The sequence below is a fragment of the Capsicum annuum genome, unplaced genomic scaffold, assembly GCF_002878395.1.
Source record: "Capsicum annuum cultivar UCD-10X-F1 unplaced genomic scaffold, UCD10Xv1.1 ctg4391, whole genome shotgun sequence".
NCBI lineage: Eukaryota > Viridiplantae > Streptophyta > Magnoliopsida > Solanales > Solanaceae > Capsicum > Capsicum annuum.
In genome coordinates, this window is record NW_025851418.1 from 229109 (window position 1) to 241120 (window position 12012).

The 12012-nt window shown below is 32.2% G+C and overlaps 1 pseudogene; it reads right to left on the reverse strand.

The window, feature by feature from the left end:
* Positions 1-2454: 2454 nt before the first annotated feature.
* LOC124892120 overlaps positions 2455-12012 on the reverse strand; it is an 18666-nt pseudogene continuing 9108 nt past the window's right edge.

Sequence of the window (12012 nt, forward strand, 5' to 3'; positions counted from 1 at the left end):
TTTTTTCTCTTAGCCTTTGTTTGGCAAGCTGCTGTAAGTTTTCGATGAGATCCTTAATAATATCCTAGAAAATTCATGATTTATTCGAGAAAAAATTCTACAATAAATCAAATCAGATAAGCTTTACCATTTGAAATCTCGATTCAAACATTGAAATTCTTGGATAGTCATGAGGAATTCAGCTTAACTTATTTCCTTCTTTTTTTGCACTTTCCTTTCAAGTGAAAGACCTTATTAGGCTCCTCTTGTGTATATAAGAATTTGGTTAATGACAAACTCTTATTGAAAAAATTTAGAAAAATTCTTTTAGAGAGTTTCGCTACTTGGCTTCAAACTAGGATATGTGGTAGAAAAATGGATGATCTATTCTCTTTTTTTTTCAAAAAAAAAAATCATCTTAGAGATTGTGTAATGCTTACTCTAAAACTCTTCGTTTACACAGTAGTGATGTTTTTTGTTTCTCTCTTTATCTTTGGATTCCTATCTAATGATCCCGAACGCAATCTTGGACGTGAAGAATAAAATAAAAAGATTTTTCCTTTCTTGATTTTTAAATTTTCTTAGGATTTGGTTTATTCCACACATTTAAATTAGAATAAGAACAAAGGATTTCAAAATTTGAAAAAAAAATCAAGTCTTCAACGAAAAGAGAGGGATTCGAACCCTTGGTAAGATTAACTCGTACAACAGATTAGCAATCCGCCGCTTTAGTCCACTCAGCCATCTCTCCCAATTGAAAAATATAATTACTACATGAGATAGCACAAAAGATAAGGGAAAGAATCTTTCTTTCTCTCTTTTTTTTCTTTCTATATTATATAGATATCGACAACTTTTATCATCAATTTCCTTTATCTCTTTATCTAAAGTAAAGGATTATCTAAAGTAAAGGAAGGGCTTAGAAGATCCAAGAATATCAAGAAAAATAAAGAAGAACTCTTTTATATGTCTTGATTTTGTTCGAAAGGACCCTTTTTTTCTCATGGCCTGGTCTGGTTAGTACCCAGCCAGGCCTCTTTTGTTCCAATGAATTTGAAAACAAAAATGCCTATTATAGCTGTAATATTTCATTTTACTTGAATAGTTAATATTCAAGCAACAAGAAAAAATTTCTATTTTTTTATAAAGGTAAAATAAAATATATGCAATAGAAAATTCGATCAAAATAAAAGTCTCATTTCTCTTTCTGCTTTTTAATTTTATGTTTACCACCTTGCTGGACTAAAAAAAAAAAGAAGCTTTCAAGGTATTTTTATGTTATGATTTTAGTGGTTTGACGACCCTATCTTATTCTATCTTAATTACCACAATTCCCGTGTTCGACAAAATTTGTATTTGTATACAATAATTGGATTGTAGCGGGTATAGTTTAGTGGTAAAATTGTGATTCGTTCTATTATCTCTTAAATAGTTAAAGGGTCCTTCGGTTATTCATATTCCGATCAAAAAAATTATTTCTTAAAAGAATTAAATCCTTTACCTCTCAATGACAGTTTTGAGAACAAGTACACATTCTCGTGATTTGTATCCAAAGGTTACTTAGACATATTGGATTATGCAATTGCAACATAATTTTTGAATTGGATCAATACTTCCAGTTGAATAAGTATCAATAAAGTATCCATTTATAAAGATAGAAATTTGATTTCTAATCGTAACTAAATCTTCAATTTCTTATTTGTAAAGAAGAAAGTGAAGTAAAATAGCTATTAAATGATGACTTTGGTTTACTAGAGACATCAACATATTGTTTTAGCTCGGTGGAAACAAACTCCTTTTCCTCAGGATCCTATTAAATAGAAATAGAGAACGAAATAACTAGAAAGGTTGTTAGAATCCCCCTCTTCTAGAAGGATCATCTACAAAGCAATTCGTTTTATCTGTATTCAGACCAAAAGCTGACATAGATGTTATGGGTAGAATTCTTTTTTTTTAAATTTTGTTCACATCTTAGATCTTATACATTGACTCATCTCTATAAGGGAGCCGAATGGAACCAAAGTTTTATATTCGGTTTTGAATTAGAGACGTTAAAAAAATGAATCGACATCGACTATAAACCCTAGCCTTCCAGGCTAACGATGTGGGTTCGATTTTCGCTACCCGCTCTATATCTATTTATTCTAAATATTTTAATCTATTCATTAAATAAAATTTAGTTTATTAGTATTAGTACATCATAGAATATACAATTCCAAAAATTATTTCACATTAGATTCTTTCTATTTTTTTTCAAACAAAAAGTTAAAATACGAAAAAAAATCAGAATAAAAAACGTCCATTGTCTAATGGATAGGACTGAGGCCTTCTAAACCTTTGGTATAGGTTCAAATCCTATTGAATGCAATTTATTTTCATATATATATTTTTTTAGATTTCGATAACAAGAAAGACTGTTTGAATATTTGAATCCAAGATGCTTAATTCCTTTTTTTATTAAGATTAAGGCAATGGTGATCAATATTTCTTTATGCTTGTTCCTGAAGTATTAAACGGTCCATTTGTTCCTGAATAGATTCTTTCAAAAGGGCTTCTGCTTCCTCGATAAATTTCTTGGTAGAAGATATGATTTCTTGGAACTGAGTTTTATTAGTTTTTACGTAAGTACGTAGCTCAACAAGAAATTTCCTTACCTGTCCAAACTTCTAATGAATCAAGATAGTCGTTTATTCTGGTATAAATAGTCATTATCTGCTCTGCTAGTGTGAGAGGAGCCGATTGGGATTGTTTAAGCAATTCACATAATCATTGACCTCTTGCCAATTAATTCTAAGTAGTTTTATCGAGATCAGAAGAAAATTGTGCAAAGGTTTCTAATTCTACAAATTGCGCTAGTTCTAATTTTAATTTACCTACTACTTGTTTTATAGCTTTTATTTGAGTTGTGGACCCCACTCTAGAAACAGAGATACCCACATTAATAGCAGGTCTAATTCCAGAATTGAATAGGTCGGCGGATAAGAAGATTTTTTTCATCAGTAATGAAAATTACATTAGTAGGAATATAAGCCGGAATATCTCCCGATTGAGTTTCAACTATTGGTAAGTCAGTCATACTTACTTCACCTAAACTAGAACTTAATTTAGTGGCTCTTTCCAAAAGATATGAATGCAAATAAAAAACATCTCTTGGATAAGCTTCGCAATCGGGTGGTCTTCGTAATAGAAGAGACTTTTGGCGATAAGCTTGCGCTTGTTTTGAGAGATTATCATAAATGATTAAAGTGCATCCTTCATGATACATAAAATATTCAGCTAGAGCTGCTCCTGTATAAGATGCAAGGTATTGTAATATAGCAAGGAAATTTGCCGTTTTGACTACCACAATAGTGTATTCCATCACTCCTCTTTCCTGTAAAGTTGTTACTACCTGGGCCACAGAAGACGTTTTTTGCCCAATAGCTACATAAACACATATTACATTTTGCCCTTGTTGATTGAGAATGGTATCTGTGGCTACTGCTATTTTACCGGTCTTTTTGTCCCCAATAATTAATTCTCGCTGATAACGTCCTATAGGGATCATTGAATCAATAGCAATAGGCCCGGTTTGAAGAGGCTCATATACAGAACAGCACAAAATAATACCCAGGGCGGCAGATTCAATTAATCAAAATTCAGAAGCTGAAATTTCACCTCTACCATCAATAGGTTTAGCCATGGCATTTATAACACAACCCAAATAAGCCTCACTCACGGGTATCTGAGCAATTCTTCCCGTTGATTTTACAGAAATTCCTTCTTGTATCAACAAACCATCGCCCATTAGTACAACACCAACATTATTTGATTCCAAATTTAGAGCAATGCCTATTGTACCCTCTTCAAATTCTACTAATTCACCCGCCATTACTTTATCAAGATCGTGAATACGAGCAATGCCATCGCCTACTTGAAGTACCGTACTGGTATTTACAATATTTACTTCTCTATTATATTGTTCAATATGTTCACGAATAATATTACTAATTTCGTCAGCTCAAATGGTTACCTTGATTCTTTCTTTATTCTTTTTTGAAAGAAAAAAATGATACCTACAGCAGAATAACTAATTAGTTATTTCTTTCATTGTTTCCAACATGCCAATATTGGCACTAATGGTACGTAAATATAACTCATTGTTCAAATAACTATTCAGACTTCCTAGAGCTCATCGTAAGGCTTGTTGGAAAACACGTTGTTGGACTTGATTAATCGCTCTTTGCTGTTCAAACTGAGTCAATTTGTTTTTGTAATTTTCTAATTGTTCCAAAGTCTTATAAGTTGAATTAATCAAATTCAATTTTTCTCATTCTATCTCAGAGTATCCATTCCCTCGAAACTGCTCGGCTTCGGTTTCTACTTTTCGTAAGCGAGAATGAGTTTTTTCGAGTTATTCAATAGCCCCACCACACAGTTCTTCTGAATTTCAAATAGTATTCAAGATCCTCTGTTTTTGATTATCTAATAAATCACTTAATGAAAGTAGATTATTTTTTCATTCCTTTCCAAAATTTCATAATCCCTTCCCGAACCAAACATGAATCTTTTGATTCATTTGGCTCTCACGCTCAATTATTTAAGTTAAATTCTCATATCTTTTTTTATGAATGTAATGAACCTATCTTCTCATCTTTGTTCATATTCTGAGAAGATATCGAAACTAATGTAATACCAAAATATTCGAAGGACTCTTCTGACAAAATAAAAAATAAGTAATTGTCAGCAAAGTTGTTTCTTTTTTTTTCAAATCCAAAAAGCCCTTCTTACTTAGAATAGGTCATCGATTCAGAATTAGATAAAGGGGGTAAAATCCCCATTTTTACAATTTACAATAAGCGGTTAAAATAATTTTCTCAATATAAGTATCCTATATCGATAAAATATTTATTTTGAAACCACCTCTATATTAACATAGTGGTAAAAAGAGTGTCATGCTACGTCTAGACATCAAACAGTTTGTTTTAACCATGTTAATAGTTCCACATTATTAGTTAATAGAGAATCAAAATTGATTTACCAATGAATTGCAAAATGTTATGGTTCTTACATATAATTTCTGAATTTATATAGAAGTAATTCGCGAGATCATGCCTATCTTTCCTACTTATAATGGAAAAGGGTACAGCTGGTTGGTCCAGCCTATTCTTGAAATAAACAACTCACACACACTCCCTTTCCAAAAAAAATCAATACAGCAAGCACTCTACTTAGATTTATTGGAGTTGTTGCTAAAATATCGGTATTAAACTCGAAACTCCTGACAGATGGCCAGTGGCCCAAAGAAACGAAAGAATCAGTTATGTTTTTCATATGATCTCCTCTTATAGATAGACTAAAAAATCAAACAGAGTTCTTTTTGTAGCACTTCGCCCCTCTTTTTATTTATTCTTTTATTTTTTCTAAAATTGAGTAAAAAAATAAAAAGTATTCGAGTTTGTTATAAATTATGAACTAATGAACTAGCCCTTTTATTGGTTATTAGAACACTAACACTTTTTCCTTGGTCTATGAATGGGAAGGGTAAAAGCGAGTCAGTATGCTAATTCCTCATCCATAAATCGGCCCCTCCCGTAGGTTCTTTTCTCAAAGAATAAAGAATTGGAGGAGGGAAATCTAGATAGAATTTGAAAAAGCAAACGACAAGTCGAAGACAATAAAATATAAAAAATATATTTATTTTTCATATTTCCAAGCTAAGATTAAACAAAAGGATTTGCAAATAAAAGTGCTAATGCTACAACCAGTCCATAAATTGTTAAAGCTTCCATAAAAGCTAGACTAAGTAATAGCGTACCTCGTATGTTTCCCTCTGCCTCAGGCTGTCTCACGATACCTACTATAGCTTGACCCACGACAGTCCCTTGACCAACTCCAGGTCCAATATAAGCAAGCATAGGCCAATCCAGCAGCAATAATGGTAGCGTCAGAAATCAATAGATTCATGATAAGCTCCTCGTACCAAAAAAAAAAAATAAATGGTTAATAACACAATCAACAAATGAATTATGACTTAATTATTCCCTCGTTAGGAATCATCCAGTCGAAGTAACTAACAACTTCATATTTAAGTAATAAGATTATTGAATCATCAAAGCTACTTCGATATATCTTTTTTACTTTTTAGCCACAGAGTCTTTGTGAACCTAGACGACTTTCGTTCTCCCATTTCTTGTTCTTGGTTTGAACTATTGGTTGAATTATTTCTTGATTTCATCCGTTTATTCATTCAATTCACAGTCACAAGGAGCCGGAAGGACTTCTAGTCTATTAGAATCCCTTAGAGTAGTAAAATATATCTTTAGTTCATTTCATATATAACTAGCACGAATCAATATCTAATATCACATATACATGTATTTCTTCCATAACTTAAACCAATCATTCACCTTAGATTCAATCCTATAGGAGAATCAAGCGTCGGAACATCAGAAGGTTTGGCTTATAGTTATTCAAGTACAGATACCTTCCTCTCCTAACCGGCCTTTTCTAAAATAGTTTAAAAAATTCCTCTTTTGTAAATTCTTTTTAATCTTACCTTTACTTATTATTCCACCTAGATAAATTTAAACGGACAATTTGATTAGGCCGAATAATTCCATATGTTATAAAAATATCATTACTTGATTGATCTAAGTTCATGCAATTTATTAATACAAAGGAATAATTTTTTTATTCATTTTTAGTATTTTGGTCAATCTTTGAATAAAATCAATTGAAAGGGAAATCATTTCACCCTTTATTTTATTTAACTACACGTCGTAAACCTATACAACAAGAATTATTGACAAAAATTCTTATATTCAAATTGTTTAACAATGAATTAATAATGAGTTAAGTTAATATAATAATGAGATGGACTAAGCAATATAAAGTGAATATTCATTGAGACGAAGTATGATATTAAGTGAAGGAAAAGGGAATTTTAGGAAAAAGATCTAAAAAAAGATCTTTTTCCCTTACTCTTTAATATCATTGTAATTTTTTTGCTATCACTCTAAATCGTATATAACATAGTCATATATTTAGATTCCCCTATTCTATTCCCTAAGTTAAGTAATTCCACCCACCATATACATTTTTCATTGTTGTGGGCTAAACTAAAAAAGACTATTTCAATGATGGCCCTCTATGGATTCACCTATATAAGCCGCAGCTAAAGTTGCAAAAATAAGAGCTTGAATACCACTTGTAAATAATCCAAGGAGCATGACAGGTATAGGAACTGCTAAGGGTACTAAAGAAACAAGAACAAAAACTACTAATTCATCAGCTAAGATATTCCCAAAAAGTCAAAAACTAAGTGATAAAGGTTTTGTGAAATCTTCTAAGATGTTAATGGGTAAAAGGATTGGGGTTGGTTGAATATATTTTCCAAAATAACCTAATCCATTTTTTGTAAGACCCTCATAGAAATATGCCACTAATCTGAGTAAAGCCAATGCAACAGTAGTATTTATATCATTCGTGGGTGCGGCTAACTCCCCATGAGGTAATTGTATAATTTTCCAAGGTAAAAGAGCTCCTGAACAATTCGAAACAAAAATAATTAAAAAAAAAATAGTGCCAATAAAAGGAACCCAGGTCCCATATTATTCTCCAATTTGAGTTTTACTCACATCTCGAATGAATTCTAGAACATAGTCGAAGAAATTCTGACCCCCGATCGGGATGCTTTGTGGGTTTCGAACAGCTATAGTGGCTAAACCTAATAAGATAGAAATTACAACCCAAGAAGTAATATGTACTTGGCCATGTACTTGGAAAACCCCTATTGTTGGCCTACTTCCACACCAGATATATCGTATAACCCCTTTAGAGTATTGATAGAACATTCATATTGCCTTACCCTCTGAAAAAATTGAACTTTAAACAAAATTTTTTGATTCATCCATCTCTTTGTCTACTTGAATCGGATATTTGTAATACCAACTAAGATTTATAATACTAATAAATCACATAATATCCCCAGTTATTTTTATCTCTTTTTTGAAAATCAGAAATAGTAAGCGATTCCATAAGGGATTTTTGAAGTAAGTTATTTATCTTATTATGTTATTATTAATCAATGATTTCTTATATATCTAGAATATCCTCATAAATTAAGAATACTAATTTATTAAGAATTAATTGGATTAAGGATATGGCGTCGTCATTCGCTGGAATTAAAATATCTGCGAGATCGGAGTCACAATTTGTATCGGTTAAACAAATTATTGGAATTCCTAAAGTAAAACACTCTCGCAGGGCCATATATTCTTTGTGCTGATCAATGATGATTACAATATTAGGTACCCCTATCATATATTAAATCCCACCCAGATATGTTTGCAAGTGAGATAATTGTCTTTTAAACATAGCTTCATCTCTTTTCGGGAGACGGTTGAGTCTCCCTTTTTTTTATTCCATTCTTAAGTCCCTGAACTTATGAAGTCTTGTTTCTGTAGTGGACCAATTCGTTAACATACCGCCAATCTATTTTTATTAACATAATGACATCGGGCCCTTATTGCAGTCCACTCTACTGAATTAGCTACTTTATTTTTGGTACCAATAATTAAGAATTGTTTTCCCCTACTTGCTGCGTCAAAAACTAAATCACTAGCTTATGATAAAAAACAACTAGTTCTAGTAAGATTTGTAATATGAATACCCTTACACTTTGTAGAGATATAAGGCTCCATTTTAGGATTCCATTTCCTAGTACCATGACCAAAATGAACTCCTACCTCCATCATATCTTCTAAATTTTTGTTCCAATATCTTCTTGTCATTTCTCCCCCACAACCTTCCCCCTTTTTTTATTCTTAAAAAAAAAAGACGAGGAACCTTGAACTGAAATAAATAATTATTATGACAGAACCTTCTCTTCTATCGTAGATTGGACGTAGATACACGACACAAACCATTATTCTTTTCTATTCATTATTCTTTTTATTACCAAATCAAATAACCATCCCAAATGTAGATAGCGAAAGAGATGAATTCGTTGTTAGGAATCACTCAATCCTATAAATGATTGTTTGGGTATATCATGAAATTTTTTGAAAGACAAAAATCAAATGATTTTCTGTAGTAGAACAAAATATCTCTCATCTCCCCCTCAAATAGATTCTTTTTTTTTGTTTCCAAAGGAATGTTGTTATGTTTTTTTGAAGGGTGCACTAATCCCTTGAATCCGGTACCAATGGGTATCACCCTTCCCCCCTCCCAAAACAACGTTCTCTTTCAGGCCTTTCAACCAATTAATACGACCCCGGAGAGTTGCTTTTGCTAAAACTCGAACAGTTTATTGAAAACTCTCTTCAGATATGAAACTTTGAGTATTGAGTATTGCTTTTGTTATTCATAATAAGATGACTCGGTAACAGATTACCTCTTCCAAAGCGTGCCTCATTCGTTCTGCTCGCAACAATCCAATAAGTTCTCCGGGTATAAAAACATTAGATAGTCTATCTTCTGAAACCAACACTTTTGATGTTATTTGACGTACAATAATTTCTATATGCCTATTATGAATCTGCACCCCCTGGAAATGATAAACCTGTTGGATTTTATTAACCAAAGAGATTCGGCTTTACGCTATAGTTAGCTCAGCATCAATCAAGAATCCCCAAGGAATTCTAAGAATTCTTGTTATATATTTGTTCCAACCTTCAACCCTTTTTTCTAGATTCATGGATATTGAATCAATCGAACACACTTCTAACACCTGTTCTACTTTTGGAAGACCCTGTGTTATATCACCAGATCTCGATTTTTCATATATAAATGTAACTAATGTATCTCCTTGTAAAGGGTTTCCCCATAATGGCCATGAGCGGTTGCTCCGTGGTGGCCAAATAAGGCTTAGATGATCATATCACTATCAAGTCAACTTGAACAAGTATAACTTGACCCGATTTAAGGGGCGGTCCATTTTTGGCTATACATACATTTTGACAAATAAACTATCCAAGACTAATTATTTTAGATGTCTCTTCATAATAATCGTGATGGAGAAACGACCAATTCAAATTGAATGGATTTAAAATAATGTTACGCGGGATTAAAAAAATTCCATTTTCATCCAGTAAATAAAATTTTAATTTAATCACTTGAAAGGTCTGGTTTAAATTGTCAAATTGTAAATAGTTAGTTACTAAGATCTGATTATGAGTTATTAAAATGGTAAGATGAATAAAAATTCTCAATTGGAAGGCATGTTCCTAAAGGGCCCAATGAATTCCTAATTGGAATTAGGGGATCTTTTTAAATTGATTCTTTTATCACACTGTGATATTTTACATCCTTGAATGGCCCCATTCGAGAACAATTGGCTGCTGACAAAATTATCAACGACTGACATTCCTTATTTCTATTCAACAATGTATGAATAGTTCCTTGAGGTTGGTTAAGAGATTGTTGAATTTTTGCCTTGGAATAGCAATAAATAGAAGAAAAGGGTTGATATTGGTACAATCTGATCCATTTGTGACCCCGAAAATTATTTCTTTTTTTGATAATAGAGGATTTCACTAAGTTAATTCTTAGGAAATGTCGAATCAAACCATTTGTGCTTATTTCAACAAAAGAAGCATGGGCTTCTTCGTAATAAGAACTTTTTGTGTCTTGGTTCCAATTCAATACTAAATAAGTCTGAACTAATTAAATGCATGCGTCAAAAATTCCTCGAATCAGTTTGCCATTTTCATAAAGGATATAATTGATAATTCGAAGTTGTACATTATCCCTTTCCTGCAATGGATCCAGTGGAAAAAGGGTTGCTAAATTTATACCGTCCATTATTTCATATGTGACAATAGGTGCTAAAGCAAAAAACCTTTTCTTAATAGGTGTAATCCATTGGACATAGAGCCAATTTTTAAATTTTTTGGATTCCTTGGAATTTCTTTTTCCTGTTCCTGATGGTATCAAAATGTTTGTATGTCTGGATATCTTATCAGTCTCTCAGGGAAACTGGATATCTCCAAAAAAGAGTTTAAGTTCAATTCGTTTGTTTTTTCTCTCCACCCGAAGCAACCCACCGACTCGACTTCTTAGATTTAAGGTGATTTGTGTATCTACACCAATGATACTTTTGTTTCGGACCATTATAGAAGAATATCCGGGTAAGATATGCACCTCTTCAGGAATGAAAAAAATTGATCTACTTCCATTTGGTATTTTGACCGAAATTCCTTAACTCATCTATACTCAATCAAATCCTCATTTTTGATGACTGAATGCATTTCTATTGTCCCATATGTAATAATGCCCGAACTCTTTCTTTTGTATCGAGGATCATCAAAATAAGCAAGAATACTATTAAATCGATGAAAAATACCATTTACAGGGATTTCAATCGAGATACCTAAATAGGGCATTAATTGATTCTCGAGTTCTTGAATCGAATATAGTGAAATGATGAATTTATTTCTTTGCGTTTTTGACAATAAATCAGAATTCTCATGGAGAATAGGCGAATATATGAGATTATTTTGACCAGTACATATGATTCGATTAAGGTCTGAATAATCAGGAATCCCATCTTCTTTTTTAACATAAAAATCTGAACTAAATAATTTCTACCTCGCCTGATCATTGGTTACTGAGAGGTTAGAAGTATATATTCATTTTCCAAAAAGAGAATGGGCATTCATTTGATCCTGATCCTTATGGATCTAAAGGTAGACTAGACTGGACCTGCACGGCCCTCCTAATAATATCTATAAATGACGTTTTTAGTAATAGATGAACATTACCATATGTAAATTTGGGTGCATGATAGACATCGATACTCCAGTGCATTTCTCCGTCTGAATCAGAATAAGTATGTTTCCAAACTTTCTCTTTAAAATTCAAAATGGATATTCCTATGCAAATCTTAACAATTACTTGTTCTGATTCTACATATTGATCGTTTTGAACTAAAAGCAAACTTTTGGGTGAAATATTCACATTATGTAGAATATCTTCACCCTCAATAGTTACATACAAGTCTATAGAACATAGAAAGGCGGGATGCCCATGACGTGTACGTGTCGGATGAAC